Genomic DNA, 25,678 nt, shown 5'->3' on the forward strand with positions numbered 1-25,678 from the left:
CATATAGCCTTGGCCCGCACCCCCGGCAGAGACCTGGCCCCCCTCGACAATCTTGATTTTGACCTTGAAGATAAACACCCAACCCAGAAACTGAGGCCCTGCCCGCACTTGCAGAACCTGCGCACCTCTTTAGGCAGAGGGGCTCTGCTGGGTCCAGGCCAGTCCTGGGTTCCCTTCCAGCCCAGGGACCTCAGGACAAATGGAGTTGCGCTCAACAGAGTGAAGACAGTGACATTTGTCACCATCTGTTCAAAGGGGAACAGAGGTAAAGGATGAAACAATCAGATCATGGTTTAGATAGGGTGGTACAGTGATTAAAAGTATGGACTCTGGAGCCAGACTGCCTGGGTTCAAATGCCAGCTCTACCACTTACTATTATATGACCTGGCCCAAATTGGTTAGTCCCATTATACATCAGTCTCCTCGTCTATAAATGGGGATAATGTTGGGAATTAGCATTCCTATTTCTCATATGCTCCAATTATTTCTAGAGTTTCCCATGGTGCTGCTTTACTTTTGCCCTGAAACCAGTCTCTCTGGTCCCTCTTCTCTGCCCTTTCTGTCTAGTCACCATGCAGCTCTCCCTTCTTGCTGATGACCTTGAGAGATTGCCACTCTGCTGGATATTATCATATTCTGAGGATGACTGCTTCTGTCCGTCTTCTTTACCTCCCAGCTAAGAACACTGACCCAAGTCAATAAATACTCCATGAATGAATGAAAGGTCACGACCTAGTTCCCCATAGCACAACTGAGACCAGGCTATAAATTTTAAGAAGCCTTGACAAGTTCATTGTAGAGCCTCCCAGCAAACTGGAAATAGAAGAAAATTTTCCCTACCTGATAAAGGGTATTTACAAAAAACCCACAGCTAACTTCATACTTAACCATGAAATAGTGATTGTGTTCCCCTCTGAGATTGGGAATAAGGCAAAGATCTCTGCTTTCATCTTTTACTCAACATTGTACTAGAGGTCCTAACCAGTGCAATAAGACAAGAAAAAGCATACAATTTGGAAAGAAATAAAACTGCCTTTGTTTTCAGCTGATATAATTGTATCCGTAGAAAATTCAAGAATACTTACCAATTAACTACTAGAACTAATCATTGAACTTAGCCCGGTCATGGGATATAAGGTAAATATACAAAAATTGACTGCATTTCTATATGTTAGTAACCAAAAGTGGAAATTGAAAAAAATACATTGTTTTACAGTAGCAATAAAAATCTCTATCAAATATGTAACAATAAATTATCTCCCATCATCTCCACATACTTCCCACTCAAATCCCTTTTTGTGCACTAGTCCCAATGTCCTGTCAATTTCTGCCTTTGTTCATGCTGCCTCCTTTCCTCTCATGTCCTCCCTACATCTGTCTACCAGGATAAATGGACCCGCACTCTATATTTAAGGTTCTATCTTCTCTGTGGAACCAGATGCCTTCCTGCCTTTTCCAGTCAGGCTTCCTAGGCCACCTCTTTGGACCCTTTATAGAGTAGAACTCTATAGCATTAATCAGAGTGGAAAGCAAGTGGGAAAGAAGACAAGACATCTTTGCTTCAAATCCCCATCCTGCTACTTAATATCTGTGAAAAAATTAAGTGGAAGTGTTAGTCACTCAGTCATCTCCGACTCTTTGTGACCCCATGGACTGAAGCCTGCCAGGCTCCTCTGTCCATGGAATTCTCCAGGCAAGAATACTGGAGTGGGTTGCCATTTCCTTCTCCAGGGGATCTTCCCCACCCAGGGATCGAGCCTAGGTCTCCTGCATTATAGGAAGGTTCTTTACAGTCCGAGAAAATATCTGTGGGTTTGAGCAAATTATAGTCTCTCAATTCTCTCCCTTAAAAAAAGGAGACTAGTAATGCTCATCTCCAGAAGATTGCATGGAGGCTTGAACAATATAATGGGGTAGGGGGATGCCTAGCAGGATGACTAATTCTCAAAGAATTGGAGTGGTAGCTAATTTATTATAATTATTTGGCTTTTTTTCTCAACAGGACTCTAGCTCTTTAAAGACAAGACTAGAATATAGTTTAGGGTCTCATGCCCAAAGGGCATAAATGTTTGTTAATTATCCATGACTTCACCCAATGAGGGCACATCAGTCCACCAGAAGGAGAAATCCATCCTTGGTCCGTGAAGTGTTAAGGTGATCCTCAACTTTCACATGAGTGGGATACCACTTCTTAGGCCTGTTTCCCACTACTTGGTGTTTCAGAACTCCTCTCTCATGTAATGATATCATCCTCAGCATCTTTGGTTACCTTAAAAGCATTTCTTATTCCTTTTGAGGAACCCAGACTCTGGAGGGTAAAGAATGCATCTTATACTTCATATTCCCCACAATACCAATTCAGTACCTTGCCTCCAAGTGCTTTTCTATAAGATGAACATAAGAACTGTGCCTGGAGGGTTGTTGCAAGTATAACACCCATGATACATGGGTAGATTCTTTGTGCAACGTAAGATGATACACAAACAGTTATAAAATCAAGTGCTGAATAAATACATGCTGGACATATTTGAATTACATTGGGCTTCTGTTTTCTTATCTATAAAACAGGAAGAATAATACCCACCTAGAGGGTCTTGATTTATGCTCAAATATGACTATTCATGTAGAAAGCTTAACCCAGGTAGCGCTTTACAAGTATTAAGAAACATTGGCTACAGAAGTAGACTTCCTGTGAACCCGTGAAGTTTGAGTTTCAGGGCCACTTGCACTGGCCCCTTCTAAGTTTGTCTCAGGTAGAGTTGGGAGCTTATGTGTTTTGTACAGACCACCATCTGTTTTCAGTTTAACTTCCCTTTCATCACACCTCCCATTGGGTCTGGTGGCATAAGAGTAGTCATGGGTGTATCTGGTATCTGGCTGAGGGGAAGTTGAAGTGAGGATAAAACTAGTTTTTTTTTTAGGGATATACATATATATGATATGCAGATACCCACAACAGAGTAGAAATGGCCTTTGGGAGCACTCCCTCTGGGCTGATTCACCCCGTATTGTGACTTGGAGGTACAAGCCTTTTCACAGTATAAAAGTGTGTGTCCTGGGTATCTACTTGGATGCAGCAAGTCACCCCAGAGCGTAAGCTGTTGGCTTAAAACTACAGCAATCACCTGTTTTGCTCACAAGTCTGCCAATGGGCAGGGGTCAGCTGGGGAAGCTGGTCACTGCTTCACATGGTGTCAGTTGGGGTAGCTCAAAATCTAAGGACTGGAATCATCTGGAAGCTTCTCACTCACCTATCTGGCAGTTGATGATGCCTGTTTGCTGGGACCTCAGCTGGCTGGCTATGACCTCTCTGTATGGCTTGGACTTCCTCACAACATGGTAGCTGGGTTCCAAGGGCAAGTGTCCACAATCCATGGAATTCTCCAGGCAAGAATACTGGAATGGGTAGCTGTTCCTTTCTCCAGGGGATCTTCCCAATCCAAGGATCAAACCCAGGTCTCCCACATTGCAAGTGGATTCTTTACCAGCTGAGCCATCAGGGAAGCCCCACAAGAGGCCCAGGCAGAAGCTATATCACTTTCTATGACCTAACCTTGGAAGTCACAGCGTCACTTCTGCTGTAATCACAGACCCACTCATGTTCAAGAGGAAGGAAGACAGACCTCAGGCCTCAATGAGAGGAATGTCAATATCCCATTACAAGAAGAGCATGGGGGATGGGAGCTCTTGTTGCAACCATTTTGGAAAATGCAATCTGTCACAGTATCCTATGGCTCCCAGCTTTCAAAAGTATGGAGGTAGTGGAGAGAAACAAAGCTTGAAATGTATGGTGCCAGAAGCTAGTCTGTGGAAAATCTTCCAATCATCAGACATGGAAAATCGTAGGTGACAAATCCCGTTCTCATTGATGCCTAGACGAAATGGAAATTTGCTTCTGTCAGGAATATACTCAATAATGCAGTGTATGTAATTAATAACGCACCATATAGTTTTATTTCCTTTCTGATGGGAACTGCACAAAATAGGATTTATCAGAATTCATGTGTTTGTAGGGCACAAAACTGTAGCAGCCCTACAAACATAAATACATCTGTTTGGAGAATGGTAAGTTTTATGTATCCCAGTAATTCAGGTTGCATCTTAGCATATCTGACATATCTTGTCCTGATGAAGTCTGGTGGATACAGAAAAAATGACACAAAAAATTGCTACCGATGCAGCAAAACAGCCTGAAGAAACAAGTGTCCCAGTGACAAAACTCATGTGATCATCAACATGTCAATGTATGCAGCATAAGAATAATTTTATTTTATTATGCAATTATGCAGCCCAATATGGAAACCTTAATTTCAAATTAATTTTTTCTGTGTTGTTTTAGAATACTGATCATACCAAAATTCAAATAGGACAGGAAGACAGAAGCATCTTGGTAGGAGTCAAAAACAAACTGAAAGGAGATCTACAGATGTGTCAAAATGTTATTCTGTGATGAGACCACAATGGAAACTAATTACCAATGACAACTTGTGAACCTAAAAGAAACTTTACAATGCTGTTAATAATTTTATCAAAAGGAGATCAAGCAGGCTACAGGAAAGGTTGAATGATCTTTCTATTGTCTCTATAAAAATGATATCAAAAAATCGCTACCATGTGAAAAGATAATCAAAACTGTGCAGCCCCAAAAAAGTAGAAAAAGGAAACATAAAAGTGTTTCAGATTGTTAATTACTAAAAATATTATATCATTTTTCTGGGTTTCATTAAGTTTGAGGTCTTAGTGAGCCTTTAAATTTTGTAATTTGTTATTTGTTTTCTCATTTAAACATTTAGTTTCATACTAGGTTTTGTATTTGCAAGTTTGTCTTTTTTTCTTAAAGAGAGTATTCCAAAATGTTTACTCTCCAAACCCCACTATTAGCTACAATCGTCTCCTATTGGCTATTATTATTAATATTTTCAGACAATACAGACATGGTGCATGTGGCAGTTTATAGACATGAGGAGATGGATGATAAATGCTAATCAACTCAAACTGGCACCCTTCTTTTTCAGGATGAAAGCACAGAACAGTGTTGTAGGGGCCTGTATGGGTCAGCTTGGGCTTCCATAACAAAGCACCACAGACTAAGGGTCTTAAACAACAGAAACACATTTTCTCATAGTTCTAGAGGTTGGAAGTCCAAGATCAAGGGAGTGGCAGTGTTGGTTTTTTCCAAGGCTTCCCTTGGGGGCTTGGATGTGGCCACTTTCTCACTGTGTTGTCACATTGCCTCCCCTCTGTGTGTGCCCTAATCTCCTTATAGGAACACCACCAGTCAGACTAGATTAGGGCCCATCCATGTGACCTCATTTCGCTAAATCACCTCTTTAGTGGCCCTACTTTCAAATGGTGTCAGCTTTTGGGTAATCGCAGTTAGGGCTCCAAGGTATGGATCAGGAGAGGGACACAGTACAGCCCATAATAAGGCCCAAACCCTAGGCCCTCAGAAGGCAGCCCCAGCTTGCCCTGCCCAAGCTGCTCAGTGAGTGCTTCCAAGTCTCACTCAGCTCTGTGTCACCAGCCGGTGTCATCCAAGGCCCCAGGCCTCCTTCAGATCATCCAAGTAGTCCTGGCAGAAGGAGCCAGAATCATGGCAGGAGGACTACAACCTTCAGCAGGAACAAGAGAAGCCCTCAGCTCCTCTGCTGGCACCGGAGCCCTTTCGGCTCTATTTTAAGAAACGTAAAGCACTGCACACAGGGTTCACTCCCCAGAGAGGACACCCTGCCTAGCACCAGGAGGTGCTTCTTGGCTCAGGGTCCCACCCCTCATGTCACCTTAGTGGCAGCCCCTCAGGCTCCAAGCTGTACTTCATCTGCACGGTCTCAGCACTCGCCAGCCCTGCTGTGATTAAACCCTTGCCAGCATTTCCACTCTACTGTCTGGTGAATGTTTAATGTCTACTGAGGCGGCCTCTCCATGCTGAGCTGCCTGCCTGGGTGGTCCAAATTATCTCCACCAGGACCAATTAGTTTGCTCCCTTAGGGGCTCCATTGTGATCTGCCTCATTCCTGGTCACCATTAGTGACTGTGATTGGCGGGTGGGAGGGGGGGCATGGAGGAGGCAGTTCCTGGTCCTGAGGGAAGCTTAAGCTGGACCCTGGCTCCCCAAGAGACTCACCAGCCACACTTAGCTGGACTCAACTACTACTTGGATGAGTTATCTACTACAGGCCCATCCCTATACTAAGAACTTGACACCTGACTCTGACTCACAGCACTCTTGAGAAGTGAATATTATCCCCAGTTTACACACAAACCAAGTGGGGCTCTGAGATGTAAAGTGACTTATCCAAGGTCACACAGCTTGTTATGGCCGAGCAGGAGTTAAGCTCCAGACTCTCCGATGACAAAGCCCTGAAAGTGTTTTTTCCATGAGTTCATGCAGCCTCTCACCAGTCCCATTCACACGCAATCCCAGATGGAAAGGAGTTAGAAAGCTGTTGAGCCCAGTTCCTTTAGTTTGCAAAACATTATGGCACACACTGGAATAGCCACCCCAAAATTGTTTACAACCCTCTTTTCCAACATCTCTGACCATAGAAGCTGGAAAACCAAAAGGCTTCTCTTCCCAGCTGCCCTTGCAGCTGGGCAGAAGACAGGTAGCCCAGTTCTGGTCACTGTGGTATCAACAAAACTCACAAGTTGGGGCTTCAAGGGAAAAGAGAGCATTTTCCCCTTTAAAAACATCCTTTGGGGACTTCGCTGGTGGTCCAGTGGTTAAGAATCTATCTTCCAATGCAGGGGACATGGGTTCAATCCCTGGTCAGGAAACTAAAATCCCACGTGCTGTGGGGTAACTGAGCCTGCACCACAACTACTGAAGCCCACACACCACAACTAGAGAGTCCACATGCCTCAACTAAGACCCAACACAGCCAAAATAAATAAATTTTTTAAAAAATCCTTTGTGTCTTGCATTCCCCTTTCTTCCTGCCTGAAACACAGTTGCAGTCCCTGGAAGCGAAGCAGCCATCTTGCAGCCATGAGGATAAAGGCCCTATGTTAAGGATGGCAAATCAAGAAAATAGGAGATTGGGTCCTTTACAACATTGTAGAGCCATTATGCCAATCTTTTTTTGTTGTTGTTGCAAGAGACAAAATCTTTATCGTGTGTGCCACTGATAGCTGGATTTTCTGTTACCTGCAGCAAATTCGATCCTAACTGATACAAGCATCCAGATGTCATCCCTTGGCCTGTGCTCCTCCTGCAAGGACAGTTTTGCCAGATAGAGAATTCTTGGTTGAAGGCTTTTTTCTTTCACCACTTTGAATATGCCATCTCACTGCCTTCTGGTTTTTATGGTTTTTATAAGAAATCACCTGTTAGTCTCTCAGTTAGCTCAGGCTGCTCAACAAAATACCACATATTGGGCAGCTGAAACAGGCATTTCTCACAGCTCTAGAGGCTGAAAGTCTGAGATCAAAGTACCACCATTTAGGTTCTGGTGATAACCGTCTTCCTGGTTTCCTGACATGGCATGGAGACAGAGACAAATTGGCGGGGAGGTAGCAGAGAGAGAGAACTCTCTTGTGTCTCTTCTAAGGGCAGTGATCCTACCACGAAGGCTCCATCTTCATGACTAATAACCTTCCAAAGGCCCCCTTTCCAAATGTCATCACACTGGGGATTAGAGTTTCAACAGATGAACTGGGGGTGGTGGTGGTGGTTGGAAACAGACACACAGTCCATTAACACTTAGAATCTCAAGAGACTAAAGAAGCCCTGAATGAGCATCCCAGATGTCAGAGTAGTGAGGTCCCCTATCCTGGCCCCATACCTACCATGCATTTCACAGAGAATTTAGAGTGTAAGCAGAGACCTCTAACAGTCCCTGCATTTATCCCACATAAGTCTCTCTTGCTGAAGTGGTTGGGAGCTGAATACCCTGCAGCTCTGGTCTTCAGGGAGATCCTTCTGCCCTTGTGAAATGTGTCCTAGTGACTACCTAGGAAGTCATACTGTAAGAGGCAGATGTCCAGAATGGTGAAGGACCTCAACACCAGGCCACCTGAGGGCTGGTTAGTGGAACAGGGACTACTTAGCCTGAAAAAGAGAGGACTCAGGGGATCAGGAGGGTCTGTTTTCAAACCTCTAAAGGGCTGTTCTGCAGAAGAGGGAAGAAAAGAATAGATGTTTTCTGCTTTGAGAGGTACAAAAGGACAAGATGAGGATCAATGGGCAGAGGACCAGGGAAACTGGTTTGGGTTGAACCACAGAAAGATCTTTGATAATAATCAGAACCACTACCAAATGAGCTGGCCCAGGGGATTTTCCAGAAAGGCAGTGGACATTCATCCAGCCAACTCTAGAGCTATTTCAGGCAGCCACTCAAGGAAGAATAGAAGGATCCCCTCAAAGTGTTCCCCTGTGAGGAAATTCTATGATTCTGTGAATCAGACTACACATAAGAGATACCACATGGCATGCAAAGGAAAGAAGGCAGAATTTAGAGTCAGAAAAATTAGATTTAAAAGCTGGTTTCTCCCCTTGATGGCAAAGTCACCGTAGCAGAAACAATGAGTTCTTCCACAATGTATGTTCTTCCTTTTTTCATAGACACAGAAGCCCCAATTTTCACCTGAACACATGATCATCTGGAACAGACTACATTTCTCAGCCTTCTGGAACAGACTACATTTCTCAGCCTTCTTTGCAGATAGGCTCAGCCATGTGACTAAGTTACAGAGTGAAAGTAGAAGTAGTGAGTGCCACTTTGGGGACATGTCCTTAAAGGGAAGGGGCGTGCTTCTCTTTCCCCCTTTATCGTCTTCATCCATTCTTCTATTCTTCCGTCTGGAATACAAATGTGATGGCTGGAGTTGGAGCTGCCATCTTGGATCATGAAGGTGAGGCCATGCTAGGTTTGGCAGAGCAATAGATGGATCTTTGTTCCCTATGATTTTGCAAAATAGAGCTGCCTACCCCCTAGACTCTAATGGGAAAGAATAAGAAAGTTGTTTTTTTTTTTAAATTCACAGTTGTTTGGGGTCTCTGTACCTAATCTTAACTGAAACAGGTGTCTACTCTGGGGTAAAGTCTTTGGGGCTCTCTGAGCCTCTGTGGGTATAATGAGAATCATAATGTTTGTGAAAGCACAATGAAAACTGCTCAGCATTACAAAATTGTAAGACTGTTGTTGCTGGGCACCAGGAAAGGCATGGTGGAGGAGGTGTACTAAAGAAATATACATGTTTTCCCCCTTTCTACAGTCCTTCCTAAAGTTTCCATGTTTCCTGTCTCCATAGATCTTGATCTTGTGGGTCTGATCTTTAGAGAGAGAGGAAGGAGCATGCATGAGGGGATTTCCCAGTTCTTGAGAGCCTTTATTGTTTACCACTATCTGCCCTTTAATGCAATATTGGCCAGACCTTTGTGGCAAGGAAGTTGGAGCAGTTTTTATTTAACCATCAACAAAAGTCAGGGGTTCCTTTCTGAACTGTTAATTTATGGGCAAAGCTCTTCTCTTGGGGGTCAGTGGTAGGAGCCAACATGGTAGAGGTAGAAGGCAGCCCACTCATTTCACCTTGGGGAGAGGAATGGCAGATCTTGGCAGAGTGTCTGCAAAACCATCAGGGATATATAGTAGCAATATCATCAAAACCGCCAAGCAGAGACCACACATGGACCAGAGGGGACAACACCCTAGTGCTGCAGCCTGTGGAACAGCCTGGGATTCACTGTTGACGTCGGTTGAGACTGTACATTTCCCTCCCCACCTTAGTGAACAGTGCACTTTGGCAAAGGCCTCCTACAGACATTCCCCATCGACAAGGTCTACCTTGGGCCAGTTCAAGACCCCTGCAGACTGAGCATTCATCTGGGTTGGGGGTCCATCTCCTGGGGCTCAGAAGCCCAGTATGTCCCCAAGTCATAAGGGTTCTTGGAGCTCCGGCTCAGGCAGGTCAAAAGCCAAAGAAATGAGACATGTCACTTACGGCGATGCTGAGCTCAGCTGTGCCCCCCACCACTACCCCACGAGTGTCAGGGGCTTATTTAGACTTCCTTTTATCCTCTCAGGCTGGGACAGTCCTAGGCTCATAGAAAGTCTTCTGGCAACTGTTGAATTCAACACCCAGAGAATCTATAAATGGGTAAGAATCTGAGCAGAACGGAATAGGAAAGTTAGCAACCTGAGGTGAGACCAAGGGGGACTGCCCGAGCCCCTACCTTCTGATTCGCCCTCCTCCCTCCGTCCTTACTTGATCACTTGGAGGCTTGCAGGGGGCAGAGTCGATTATAATCTAGGAAGCGAAGGTCTCCCCTCAATTCACAGCAAGGAGGAAGCAGGCACGGGATCGAGAGGATTTTTCCTCAACCAAGTGACGAGGCCAAGTGCAAAATAGTCCTTGGGAGAGAAGGGGCTGGGCTTGAGTGAGCAGAAGCCAGGAGCGCTTGCCAGCATCTAGGGAGGATTCCTGGCCTGGAATCAGGAGCAGATGGAAGTGGGGAGAGGAGGATGGGAGCTGAGACCCCTGGAGATGTCTCTTGAGGACTGAAGCCCTGGGCCAATAGGCCACAGTCTGAGCTTACATCAAGATGAGTGAGGGGCCCCGGCTCCCTGCTGAGTGGGCTTGCCTGGTCTGTAGCCTAGGATCATGAAGGCTGTCCAGGCAGCTCAAGCCTGCAAATGTTTCAGAAGCCCTGACTCGCTGGCCCTGACCCAGCTCAGGTCTGAGGACTGAAGTCTGTCACCAGGGGGCCTGCTAAGCTGTGGCCGGGGGGACCAGCTGTCCTGGTCACACGGCTGGAAGGGCCACATGGGGCGTAGCAGATGCTGGCACTGCCCCACCCTCATCCCGTTGGCACTGATCATTCTGATACGTGCCAACCACCACAGAGCGGCACCTGCCACTCACTTGCTCTCCTCAAAGGCCTTTCTCTGGCCGGCGAGTGGGGCAGGCAGCGGGCACAGGGAGTACAGTCTTCCGGGGGCAGCCCTTGGCCAATGACACACAGGAGTGGGTGGAGAATCACCCCAGCTTCCTAGGCCTTCAGACATCCCCGGGGAGGGGAGGGGGGATTGAAGCCCAGTTGCCCACAGTGAGACCCACTCCATAATTCACCCTGTACTGGTCTCAGGCCAGGAAATTCCTGAAGGAACCCATATCCTCAGAGACTGAGCTGTCAGAGGGCAGGGCCCCCATCAGCCCTATTCCCCTATCAGCCCCCAGCTCAACACCTGAAAGACACAAGTGCTCAAGAAACGCAAATGAATTGGAAATGGAAATGGACTTGAGACTGATTCCAGGAACCCTTCCACTCCCCAATCAGACAACTGTCTCTCCTGGTTGCCTCCCCCGCCCCACTCCAATTATTCACGCATTCATAAATGTATACAGATACGTGTGAGAGGCGCTAAGCTAGATCCAGCTTCTTCTGTTTCTTCACCTATATTCTGGGGAAGCCTGCCATTCTTGGTGGATTGGTAACTGACAACGGTCTGTGCTTTAAAAGAAGCTGCAGAAGGTAGAAAATTTCTTCAAAGAAAGGGCTTTCTCAGGCTCACTGGACAATGGCAGTCGCTGATATTTTGAAGAAGGGCAAAGAGGCCCGCAAGTCATGCCTCTTAAATGGAGTCATTGGCTCTGCCTGTGGGGTTCATGGGCAGGGCTCCCACATGCAGACCCACCCCCAGCACCAACACACAAATACAGCTGGACTCAGTTTTCCACCCCCAGGGCCACAAACATATGCACAGATGCCCTTGTAAAAAAATCATATATGCAAAGATACTCACATGAGCACCAAGGCCCCCACATGCCCAGTGTATACACATATGAGGTGGCCTCTCCTCCTCACTCCTGTCCAGCACCGAAACCAGTTCCCACTGAAAAGGTGGCTGCTGGGTGATTGACAGGCCAGCCAGTAGTTTCATTCAGTTGGAATCTGAGATGCCATTACCATGGCGACCACAGCCCCTCGCAACTCCATTATCTTCTGTGCTCTGGGGAGCTGAGTGTTACACCTGGTAGACTTTCCTTCTGGAAGCCACTCTTTCCTCCAGGAGTGGTTTTTAATTTTTCCCCAGGGCCTTGCTTCTGTGAAGCAAGTTGACTTACACCTCCCTCTAGCTCGCCCTCTGCTAAGGGTGACAGAGGTTTTAAGGACAGTTGTGCTTTAATCAAGCTTTTGGTCTCCTGGAAGCTTCCAGCTACTCTGAGGTGTCTGATGTCATGCCTAGTTGAAGGGAGTAAGAAGTCCACTCCTTTCTCCACAGATCACTCTGGAGTTGGGGCTGTGATCACAGGATCTTCAAACTGGAAGTGTTTGGTGCTTGGTAGGGTGTCCTGCTCAGATTCCTTCCCTCCTTCAAGTCAAAGGGACTCATTCCTCTAGCTGACAGCTCTCAGCAGACTCTCTCTCCAGGAACTTCCCTCAGCTCAAGATAACTCAAAGTCACACCTCCCTTCCCTGGGAGCACACTACATTCAATGACTGGCCGATTGGAGGTACAAAGGCTCAACCCCCTTGCCTCAGTTCATGACAGCTCTGAAGGACCACACTGGTTGCATGGCTCCCAGGGGGTCATGGGAGGCCCTGTGATGACTGTATCACAGTTCAGCTCTGCCTCTGCCCAATCCTGCTTCCCTCACTCTTGGGTGTTGACCCTAAAAGGAGTCCCCCAGAAGCCATGCACACACAAAGCATCCCAGAGCCTATTCCTAGGCAACCCAACCCAAGACAAAGGCTCTGGAGCTCATCTTACACAGCCCCGCTTTGACAGATGAGGAAACTGATGCCCATGGAAGGGCTGGGTATCCTTAAGGTCACTTGGGGAGTTAACATAAACTGTACTTCCTAGATCCAGACTCTCAGCATTAGAACAGACCCTAAAGGTTCCCTGATCTAAGCAGAAAGAAATGGAATCAAGAGGCTAAGCTGCACAGCACTGATGGCAGTGATGATGGAGTTAAAGAACCAGAATCAGACCGTGGAAGCCATTACCACATTGTCCCGCTGCCCCGAGAACTCAGTCTTCCTGCAGTGAGAACTCCACCAGCAAGAAGGTTCCCTATGGCCCCCACTTCTAGGTGTCATGATCCCCCAAAGAAAAGTTACCACAGGTCCCTAGACTGTGTACCCATGCCCCAGCTCAAGAAAGGATGAAGAAGTGGGAACCTGGAGGGACCAAGGGAATCAGTCAGACTAGGTCAGTGGCTGTCAATCCAGTCTGCATATTAAAGCAGCTAGCAGGTTTAAGAGATCCCGATGCCTGGGCCACACCTCAGACCAATTAAATCACGATTTCTGGAGATAGGACCTAGGCACTGGTACTTTTTTAAAAGCTCTCTGGGTGGTTCTGATGAAAAGTTGAGACCCTCTGCTAAGGCAAATCCAATGATGAAAAGACTAGGGAATGTCTCCTATTAGTTCCTTGTGGTATCAGGGAAGGTTTATTCAAGGAAGGAGATCCACTCTGAGTGATACAGAATAAGGTATTTACTGCGGGAGCAGGTTAAACTGCCCGTGTGGGACCATTGACTAGCATCTGACCGAGGGCCTGAAGGCAGCAAGGCCAGCAGTTGGGATGAAAAGATGGACATTGTGGTATTATCTATTGCCATATAACAAATTACATCAAAATTTTGTTACTTGAAACAAAAAACACTTATCTCAGTTTCTGGGGGTTGGGATTCTGGGAGTAGCTTAGCAGAGTGGTTTTGGTTCTGGGTCTGTTCATGGGGTTGCAGTTAAGGTGTAAGTTGGAGTTTGTGGTCATCTGAAATCTTGACTGGGGCTGGAGCATTTGCTTCCAAGCTGGCTCACTCACATATCTGCTGATGGGAGTCCTCGGGTGCCTTGCTGGCTATTAGCACATGGGCCTCTCCTGACATACCAGTTGGTTTTTCCTAGCTGAAGAGATCTCAGAGAAAAAGAGAGAGAGACACTGGGAGGGAGACTAAGAGAGAAGGTGCAGTGTTTTTTAGAACCTAATTCATAAGTGATGTGCCATCACCTCTGCCATGCTGATGTTGGTCACATAGACCAACAGGGAACAATGTGGAATGGATGACTCAAGGGTACGACTACCAGGAGGCGGGACTCACTGAGGGCCATCTTGGAGGCTGGTGTGGGGCAGTGTAAAGATAAACCAGAAACCACCACAGCAGCCAGAATCCACATTTCACCGCCTCTAACCTCCATGGTATGAGTCACTTGCAGGAAGAGCTGGCATCCTCAGCCATGACTGCAGAGATGCTTGGCCCAGGATCTGGAGAAAGCAAAGGAAAAGATCCAGCCAGAGAGCCTGGCTGCACCGTGGGGCCAGAAAGGAGAGCCAGCGGATCAGCAACAACATGGGAGCTCTCCCACAGCACCTGACTCTTTGCAGAGTGTAAGAGTGGCTGCTATTTCCCCTCTGCCTTCCAAATCTCACAAAAATTTCTCCTGTAGCCAACCCTAAGGTAGAACCCAGGAACTGTGCAAAGAAGGGAATTCTGGGAAATGTAGTCCCAGCCTAACTAGGTGGCCATGGTGTAAAGGCACCACAGGGCTGGAAGATGTGCTGGGGGATGGGTGCAGCCAATGAAAAGGCGAGCTGGAGTCTGACTGTAAGAAACACAGAGACCTCAGTCTTCCCAGAACCTCGGGGAAATACTCCCCAATTCCCTCTCCGGCCTCATTACAGACCCACTCTGGATTAAGCCTCTTTCAATCTGGAGAAGGGAGAGAGAGAGAGGGAGGGAAGACAGATGGATGATTTGAAAGCTGATTCCAAATCAGCTGGAGTGGACAATAATTTCATCCCACTTCACATCAATACCTTTAGACAGCCAGCTGAAAATCATGCTTTAATGGTCTGGCTGCATCTAACATCATGGCCACTCAAACTGCTTAGCCTGAAGACTTCAAAATGTCTCACTCTAATGTTCCCCGGGCAGTGGCAAAATGGTGTAAAAGAAGGCACACAGGACAAACCTGGTCTGTTGTTTCAGAAAATCCCAAATATTTCCCCAACTGGCCTACTCATGCCTGAAATTTTCATATCACAGCCCTAACCCTCTAGCCTAAAGCTCAAATTTGTTTTAATGTGCATCTATCTCTGAGAGGCATCATGTTTTAGGTTCCTATTGGTCATAGTTCTCAGGGCAAATGAAATCTGGAGATGCATGTGACAGAGGGGACAAGTGAGGGAGCACTAGACACTTGGCAGGGAAAGATAAGCAAGAATGGAGAGTCCTGCAAGGCAATAATCCTATATGTTGCCCCAAATCCTGTAGCAATTTTCTTCTTTCTGGAGTCACAGAAACGCACCATTTTCCAGACTCCCTTGAAGTGAGACTGAGGTCATAGGATGGGGTTCTAGCCAATGAGATAAGTGGAAATAATGTAAGTCATTCCTCTCAGATCCACCAGAAAGGAAAACAGATCTACCAAGTAGGGACACTCCTTTGGCCTCACTCACGTTCAAGGTGCATGTGAGCACATACTCGTGAAGGCATGGAAGCCTTCATGCTTCTGTCCACCATTATAGACAACCACTGTTCTAACTGACTCCATCACACTCTGAGGAGGATATCTCACTGTCTATCCTTGGACATTATGAGCTGGTAAAATGTGTTCCTTGGTCTGAAGAAATGATGCCCAGATGTTCAAATTGGTGTGCTCTCCTGTCTTCAGGTCCTTTCCTAACACCCTGAGCATTGACATCGACTACCGGGTAAGTAAAGCCCAGGTTGGGGTCAGCAGTGCTCCTGTCAGGACTCAGGACCCATTTGGAGCCCCCAGTGCTTTCAGCCTTGACCTCACTTGGCAGCTATGGTCAAGGTCTTCCCACCAGAATCTGCCACATAGCCCACCACACCCCCTGTCTCTCTCGCTGACAGAACAGCTCTTATTTGGCATCTTTCATCTCAGAGGGAACAAGAGAACCACGTCCAGATTAGTCCCGTCTCTGCGATGCTGCAGCACCCCCATATCCACTCGCTTCATGGACCCAGGTGGCCACCTCCGGCAAGCGCATGGGGATGGATATCTGCTTGTTGATTCCAATCACCTCCCAAAGCCAGAAGGGGGTTCTTCCAATGATCATTGACACATCCTACCTTCACACCCCCCTCAAATTCCCCTAGTGATTTCCATACGGGCATCCCTTTAATAAGCCAGGTTTCCCTTGCCCTCTGCCTGACCATATGGCCAATGGCCGCTGCCCATGAGTCAGTAAAAACTCAGACACAGGGGCTTTACCACTGTTCAATTCTTTCATCACTGCTAGGCAAACAGCATGCAATTCAGCCCACTGAGCTAATTTGTTTTCACCTTCTTCAATCTGAGTGATGGCCTCCCCAACAGGATGTTGGCCATTTACCATGGAACTGCTGCTGCTGCTGCTGCTGCTAAGTCGCTTCAGTCGTGTCCGACTCTGTGCAACCCCATAGATGGCCGCCCACCAGGCGCCCCCGTCCCTGGGATTCTCCAGGCAAGAACACTGGAATGGGTTGCCATTTCCTTCTCCAATGCATGAAAGTGAAAAGTGAAAGTGAAGCCGCTCAGTTGTGTCCGACCCTTAGCAAACCCATGGACTGCAGCCAACCAGGCTCCTCCCTCCATGGGATTCTCCAGGCGACAGTACTGGAATGGGTTGCCATTGCCTTCTCCATACCATGGAACTGCTTGACCTCAAACCAACCAGCTTTCTGTCTGTTGAGAACTATTTACAAGGCACTGTCCAAGTGATGACAGAATCCAGCAACTCCTCGCACAGTCCCCTACTTGTATCTCCTCCTTGCTTTCTCCCGGAACAAGAGCACATATAACCCAGGGATACACATTGTTATGGAACTCTTCTGGGCACTGCCATCCTCATTCGAGTGTTTCTGACACCATCCAAGACATTGTGGGGATTTTCAATTTTGAGATCTTTTATTTCCTTCAGTCATAGGGGTAGCTTCAGTGAATAATGTCTGGGCTTCCCTGGTGGCTCAGTGGTGAGGAACTTGCCTGCCAATGCCAGAGACATGGGGTTTGATCCCTGGCCTGGGAAGATCCCACATGCCACAAAGCAACTAAGCCTGTGTGCCACGACTGTTGAGCCTGTGCTCTAGAACCCGGGAACCAGAACTACTGAGCCCACACCGTGCAACTACTGAGGCCCGCATGCCCTAGAGCCTGTGCCCAACAACAAGAGATGGCACCACAATGGGAGGCCCATGCACCACAAGTGAGGAGTGCTCCCCCCCACTTAATGCAACTAGAGAAAAAAAGCGGAAGCAGCAACGAAGACCCAGCACAGCCAAAAAAAAAAAATACATAAATTAAAAAATTATTTTAAAATAAATAATGTCTAATAACAAGCTAGCAAATAGCTCTTAAATGGGAATTCTCTAGTTGCAAGTCCCAGTTGTCATGGGGAGCGCTGACAGGCTTCTGCCCTAAGTCCCACATTGGGCTATGGCGCAGGGACTTTTTCCCTACTAGTACTCCAGCTTCTATTCCACTATGTAGGCTTAGGCGGTCTTACTGGTTCCCATTTAGCAAGTCCCATTAATATTGCTTGAGGGGTGGAATCACATGTCCTCTGTTTTACAATGCTCAGTGGGAGAAACATTCCCCAGTCAGATAGTATGTCTGTCCCATGACAGTCAGGTAAGAGAGATACCACCACTTCACAGAAAGCCTGTTTCAATACACCAGGTTCTCCCACAAAACTTTACCGTAGTCACACCACCCATTACAGTCCTAACTGTAGCCTCCCTTAGGATTTCATCCATAGGTTTGGATTTTACAACACTAGGTAGGGGAGGTGTTCCCCAGCCAGACACAATAGCCATTCCCATAAAACATTTAAGTAGCACCGATACAACTTCTTTACATAATACCAGCTTAAACATTCGAACTCTCATCATCTGATCCACCCTTACATCTCTAGAGTCTCTACTTCTGGCTGTAACCTGAGTGAGGTCTTCACCAACAGGACCAACGGGTTCATGGGATTCCCATATCACGAGTCCAGGAAACATCTTCTCCACCCCTGACCATTTTACCAACTCTTGTGCAAAAGGCTTTGGGTCCTCAGTGAGCAGTGGAAAGAAGGGAACCTGGCCCTTTTGTCAGTCTTTATCTTGATTAACCTACCTATGTCCTGCTGCAAGCAATTGCTGGTTAGATTTCTCATTGTAATCTCTGTCTTCCAGCTTTTAAATTTCTCCAGACTCGGGCATGTAGGACAGACTTGCAACCCCATGGACTGTGGCCCACCAGGCTCCTCTGTTCATGGGATTTTCCAGACAAGCATACTGGAGTAGGTTGCTATTTCCACCTCGAGGGGATCTTCCTGACCCAGGGATCAAACCTATGTCTCCTTTATTGGCAGGCAGATTCTTTACCACTGAGTCACCAGGGAAGCCCCCCAAACTTTAGGTAGTGCTGTGTTAAAATCTTTGTTTTAACCCTATCAGTGTTCAGTTTGGGGGCTTCCCAGGTGGCGCAGTGGTAAAGAATCTGCCTGCCAATGCAGGAGATGTGAGAGACGCTAGTTCGATCCCTGGGTTAGGAAAATCCCCTGGAGTAGGAAAGGGCAACCCACTCCAATATTCTTGTCTGGAAAATCCCATGGACAGAGGAGGCTACAGTCCATGGGGCTGCAAAGAGTTGGACATGACTGAGTGAGCGCGCGCGCACACACACACACACACACACACACACGTTCTTTATCTCATATAAAGATTCTAACAATTGCCTTCTGAAGATTTCCACTCTACTGGGACTTTTCCTGTTTGTCTCACCCCTGTCAATATTTGCTTTATTCACCTTAATTCTTAATAACCACTTAAAACTTCCACCTTGTTGCGAAGAGTCACTTCACCCTACCCTTGGCCTCTGCCCATTCTCTTGTTAATTAACCAATGTTTCCATTGGCATCTCTAAGACCTATGAGGGAGGTAGAGCTGAAACACCAAATTTGATAAGGTTTCCTGAACTGTTTTCTGGTTTTCTTAACGATTGAGGGTGTGCCCACGTGAAAAAGATCCCCTTAACGATAGCACTGACCATGACCTGGGCAATGGTCATATTCAGCAGCATGAATAGCCTGGTCATCATAAAGCCATTCCAGATGGCTTGCTTACGAAGCTGATCAGCTGCTTTACCTGATGTGTTCTGCTTGGCATTCACAGGGGTGAAGGACAGTCCCCCTTCTCAGGATAAGCAGACCTTACAGTGGCTTTTAGCCAATTCACCAGGCTGGCTCATCCCTAGGGAATAACCTCCCACATGTCTGGGTTTCCTCCAGCCACCTACCATAGCTCCACACAGAGCTGCTGCTTCTGCGTCAACTCAAACGTGCTCTTCCACTCTGCTACATTCAAACCAAAGATGCGCCTCCTAAACTCATGCACAGTTACTTCACATTGCACTCCCTGGTTTCAATAGTTTCTTGGACTTGTCTTTCCCCCACCTTGATTCTTACCGTGGGGGACAGCTGTGAGGCCAGCAGTCAAGCTGACTCACTGAAATCTGACTGGTCTAGCATCAATGTCCCAGCCAGCTATTACAGATAACAGCAACCAAGCACAGAGGATGTTTGGCTTTTTTATTACTTTGCATTTTTTGATGCATCCAGCAAATCAGCTCCCCTAGAGCTGGATTCATCTTTAGTAACTGCTGCTCCAAAGTATAGGTGACCACATGGTTACTCAGGAATGCACCCTTTAAAGGTCCTCAACCTCCACCCTTTAAGCCCGTCTCTTACCAAACCACATGTTTCTGTGAGCCAGGGCTGCTCTAGCAATCCCATTTGCCTGACACCAGCTCTTTTAGGTTCCTGGACCCAGTTTCCTGCGTGTTTGTGAGGGAAGGGGCTTCCTCACACATCCAAGCAAGGCTCAGGACACCAGCTTGAGTGTCCTACAATTCAGCTCAATTCTGATACCATCCACCCTGAGATAACCTCATGCTAAGGGCTCAGTCCTACAAGACTGCCTCTCCCCACCCTAACTTCAGACATAGTCACACGTCCAGGTTGTCACCTGTGCTTCTGACCCTGTGACCCTGGAGATTTCAACGACTCCCTCCTTGGGTTCGGTTAATTTGCTACAGCACCTCACAGGACTCAGAGAAACATTTTACTTGCTAGGTCATCAGTTTATTATAAACGGATATAAGTCAGGAAGAGCCAGAGGGAAGAGATGCATCGAGCAAGGTGTGGGGAAAGGGAGTGGAGCTTCAATGCCTTCCCTGGGCTCACCACTCTCCCCACATCACATGTTGAGCAACCTGGAAGCTCCCTAGACCCTGTCCTTTTTTTTTTTTTTTTTTTGGTTTGTTGGTTTTTCTGGAGGCTTCATTACATAGGCATGATTGATTAAGTCATTGGCCAACGAGCATTGATTCAATCTCTAGTTCCTCTCTTGTCCCCAGAAGTCAGGGGGTGGGACAGAAAGTTCTAACCTTCTAATCCTATGGTTGGTTCTCCTGGCAACAAGCCCCCATCCTTAGGTACTTTCTCTAAGTCTCTTCATTAACATAACAAAAGATGTCTTTATGGCTCTGAGCACTTAGGAAATTTCAAGGATTTTAGGAATTCTGTGCCAGAAAAGGGGGCAACAACCAAATAGCCATTTCTTACTATAAATCAGATTATCACACAGGCAGAAAGGCCAGACTCTCCAACACAGGCAAGAAGGTCAACAGTATTGGTCATCTGCATTCCAACTGAGTCTAGCCCTTCCAGAATATAACTGGGTTTCCATGGAAAAACCTGGACTCTGGAGCCGGGCAGCCCTGTTCAAGTCCAGCTTCATCTTTTACCCACTGTGTTGCATTAAGTAAGTTACTTAACCACTCAGTCTTACAGTGCCAAGTGGAATTAATAATACCCACTCAGAAGTCTCTGGAAGAATTAAATGAGATCAGAGGTGTTAGGGAGCTGTTGATCAAAACCACCTGCCTTGGCCAGGCACAATAATAACCACTTGCCTGAGTTGTCTCATTGTCTCACAACAGAAGGTCCTGATAAAGAACTCAGTGCTGCTGCTGAAAACTAACTGGGAGAATTCAGGAGGGGCCGAAAGGATGGAGGAGATGCCAGCCCATATGTCCTGCCCATCTCCCAGAAACCCTCACACTGGAATCCATCTTGGCTGAGAGAGACACACCACCAGGAAGGACCCTGAGTCATACCAAGCAAGATGACTGGCCAGAGACAACCCAGAAACCTAACATCATCACCATAAAACTTGAGACTGTGAGCTGCAGTGGCAGAGCTGTTCTCCCAGGGTCCCTTCAGTTTATCAGTCGCTCAGTCATGTTTGACTCTTTGCGACACCATGGACTGCAGCACGCCAGGCTTCCCTGTCCATCACCAACTCCCAGAGCTTGCTCAAACCCATGTCCATTGAGTCAGTGACACCATCCAACCTCATCCTCTGTTGTGTCCTTCTCCTCCTGCCTTCAATCTTTCCCAGAATCAGGGTCTTTTCCAATGAGTCAGTTCCTCGCATCAGGTGGCCAAAGTATTGGAGCTTCAGTTTCAGCATCAATCCTTCCAATGAATATTCAGGACTGATTTCCTTTAGGATTGACTGCTTTGATCTCCTTGTAGTCCAAGGGACTCTCAAGAGTCTTCTCCAACACCACAGTTCAAAAGCATCAATTCTTCGGCGCTCAGCTTACCCTCCTGCTTTCCACCTAGGTGCCCCTTCCCAATCAAGTCTCTTGCTTTGTCACCACATGTGTCTCCTCAGACAATTCATTTCTGACTGTTAGACAGGAACTCACTTTCAGGGCCTGAGAGGAGTTCCCCTTCCTGCAACAGAAACATCAGGCATAGAGCGGGTGGTTTCTTCCCATCTTCTCTTACTGCCTGAAATTCCTGGAGTGCCGCCATGTAATCCCATCACCAATGAGAAGAAAGTCACACACCCTGCCTATAAAAGTTTTGCCCTGAAAACCACTGAAGAGTTTGTGTCTTTCTTGAACACAAACCTCCTCTTGCTTGGCCCTATCATAAACCTTTGTCTGCTCCAAACCCCAATGTTTTGGTTTGTTTGGCCTCACTATGAGTCGGGCATATACACTTGTGTTCAGCAACACTACCACATGTATACCCAGAGAGGGTCTCACTGTTTGAAATACCGGTGACCACCGAGTCACACAAGTTTGAATTACACAGGTCCACTTATTCATGGAGCTATCCCGGGCCGGAGGCTGGGGGCGGCGGCCGAGAGGAGTTACCCCAGGTCCAAGGAGCAGCGGCTGCGTGGGCACAGGAGAGCAGAGAGGAGTTACTCAACATTCAAGGTCAGGAGGGGCCGTCATGAGTCCCTTGTCCAAGGTAAGAAGCAACAGCTGCACTTTGCTGGAGCAGCTGTGAATAGATACCCCCACGTCCAAGGTAAGAGAAACCCAAGTAAGACGGTAGGTGTTGTGAGAGGACATCAGAGGGCAGACACACTGAAACTATAAACACAGAAAACTAGCCAATCTGATCACATGGACCACAGCCTTGTCTATCTCAATGAAACTAAGCCATGCCATGTGGGGCCACCCAAGACAGACAGGTCATGGTGGAGAGGTCTGACAGAATGTGGTCCACTGGAGAAGGGCATGGCAAACCACTTCAGTATTCTTGCCTTGAGAACCCCATGAACAGTATGAAAAGGCAAAAAGATAGGACACTGAAAGATGAACTCCCCAGGTCAGTAGGTGCCCAATATGCTAATGGAGATCAGTGGAGAAATAACTCCAGAAAGAATGATGGGATGGAGCCAAAGCAAAAACCATACCCAGCTGTGGATGTGACCGGTGATAGAAGCAAAGTCCGATGCTGTAAAGAGCAATATTGCATAGGAACCTGGAACGTTAGGTCCGTGAATCAAGGCAAATTGGAAGTGGTCAAACAGGAGATGGCAAGAGTGAACGTCGACATTCTAGGAATCAGCAAACTAAGATGGACTGGAATGGGTGAATTTAACTCAGATGACCATCATATCTACTACTGTGCGCAGGAATCCCTTAGAAGAAATGGAGTAGACATCATGGTCCACAAAAGAGTCCGAAATGCAGTACTTGGATGCAATCTCGAAAACGACAGAACGATCTCTGTTCATTTCCAAGGCAAACCATTCAATATCATGGTAATCCAAGTCTATGCCCCGACCAGTAATGCTGAAGAAGCTGAACTTGAATGGTTCTATGAAGACCTACAAGACCTTTTAGAACTAACACCCAAAAAAGATGTCCTTTTCATTATAGGGGACTGGAATGCAAAAGTAGGAAGTCAGGAAACACCTGGCATAACAGGCAAATTTGGCCTTGGAGTACAGAATGAAGCAGGGCAAAGGCTAATAGAGTTTTGCCAAGAGAACGCACTGGTCATAGCAAACACCCTCTTCCAACAACACAAGAGAAGACTCTACACATGGACATCACCAGATGGTCAACACCAAACTCAGATTGATTATATTCTTTGCAGCCAAAGATGGAGAAGCTCTATACAGTCAGCAAAAACAAGACAGGGAGCAGACTGTGGCTCAGATCATGAACTCCTTATTGCCAAATTCAGACTTAAATTGAAGAAAGCAGGGAAAACCACTAGACCATTCAGGTATGATCCAAATCAAATCCCTTATGATTATACAGTAGAAGTGAGAAATAGATTTAAGGGACTAGATCTGATAGACAGAGTGCCTGATGAACTATGGACAGAGGTTCCTGACATTGTACAGCAGACAGGGATCAAGACCATCCCCATGGAAAAGAAATGCAAAAAAGCAAAATGGCTGTCTGAGGAGGCCTTACAAATAACTGGGAAAAGAAGAGAAGCAAAAAGCAAAGGAGAAAAGGAAAGATATTCCCATCTGAATGCAGAGTTCCAAAGAATAACAAGGAGAGTTAAGAAGGCCTTCCTCAGCGATCAATGCAAAGAAATAGAGGAAAACAACAGAATGGGAAAGACTAGAGATCTCTTTAAGAGAATTAGAGATACCAAGGGAACATTTCATGCAAAGATGGGCTCGATAAAGGACAGAAATGGTAGGGATCTAACAGAAGCAGAAGATATTAAGAAGAGGTGGCAAGAATACACAGAAGAACTGTACAAAAAAGATCTTCATGACCCAGATAATCATGATGGTGTGATCACTCACCTAGAGCCAGACATCCTGGAATATGAAGTCAAATGGGCCTTAGAAAGCATCACTACGAACAAAGCTAGTGGAGGTGATGGAATTCCAGTTGAGCTATTTCAAATCCTCAAAGGTGATGCTGTGAAAGTGCTGCACGTGATATGCCAGCAAATCTGGAAAACTCAGCAGTGGCCACAGGACTGGAAAAGGTGAATTTTCATTCCAATCCCAAAGAAAGGCAATGCCAAAGAATGCTCAAACTACCGCACAATTGCACTCATCTCACACGCTAGTAAAGTAATGCTCAAAACTCTCCAAGCCAGGCTTCAGCAATACGTGAACTGTGAACTTCCAGATGTTCAAGCTGGTTTTAGAAAAGGTAGAGGAACCAGAGATCAAATTGCCAACATCCGCTGCATCATTGAAAAAGCAAGCGAGTTCCAGAAAAACATCTATTTCTGCTTTATTGACTATGCCAAAGCCTTTGACTGTGTGGACCACAATAAACTGTGGAAAATTCTGAAAGAGATGGGAATACCAGACCATCTGACCTGTCTTTTGAGAAACCTGTATGCAGGTTAGGAAGCAACAGTTAGAACTGGACATAGAACAACAGGCTGGTTCCAAATAGGAAAAGGAGTACGTCAAGGCTGTATATTGTCACCCTGCTTATTTAACTTATATGCAGAGTACATCATGAGAAACACTGGGCTGGAGGAAGCATAAGCTGGAATCAAGATTGTCAGGAGAAATATCAACAACCTCAGATATGTAGATGACACCACCCTTATGGCAGAAAGTGAAGAAGAACTAAAGAGCCTCTTGATGAAAGTGAAAGAGGAGAGTGAAAAAGTTGGCTTAAAGCTCAACGTTCAGAAAACTAAGATCATGGCATCTGGTCCCATCACTTCATGGGAAATAGATGGGAAAACAGTGGAAACAGTGTCAGATTTTATTTTGGTGGGCTCCAAAATCACTGCTGATAGTGATTGCAGCCATGAAATTAAAAGACGCTTACTCCTTGGAAGGAAGGTTATGACCAACCTAGATAGCATATTTAAAAGCAGAGTCATCACTTTGCCAGCAAAGGTCTGTCTAGTCAAGGCTATGGTTTTTCCAGTGGTCATGTATGGATGTGAAAGTTGGACAGTGAAGAAAGCTGAGCACTGAAGAACTGATGCTTTTGAACTGTGGTGTTGGAGAAGACTCTTGAGAGTCCCTTGGACTGCAAGGAGATCCAACCAGTCCATCCTAAAGGAGATCAGTCCTGGGTGTTCATTGGAAGGACTGATGTTGAAGCTGAAACTCCAATGCTTTGGCCACCTCATGCGAAGAGTTGACTCATTGGAAAAGACCCTAATGCTGGAAAAGATTGGGGGCAGGAGGAGAAGGGGACGACAGAGGATGAGATAGTTGGATGGCATCACCAACTCGATGTACATGGGTTTGGGTAAACTCCGGGAGTTGGTGATGGACAGGGAGGCCTGACGTGCTGCAGTTCATGGGGTTGCAAAGAGTCGGACACGACTGAGCATCTGAACTGAACTTATCCATGGACTGTTTCCAATATTAAATACTACAGCACCAAATGTTCCAAGGTTGGTT

This window comes from Giraffa tippelskirchi, chromosome X (genome assembly GCF_054371585.1).
Source record: "Giraffa tippelskirchi isolate mGirTip1 chromosome X, T2T-mGirTip1v1.2.pri, whole genome shotgun sequence".
Classification (NCBI taxonomy): domain Eukaryota; kingdom Metazoa; phylum Chordata; class Mammalia; order Artiodactyla; family Giraffidae; genus Giraffa; species Giraffa tippelskirchi.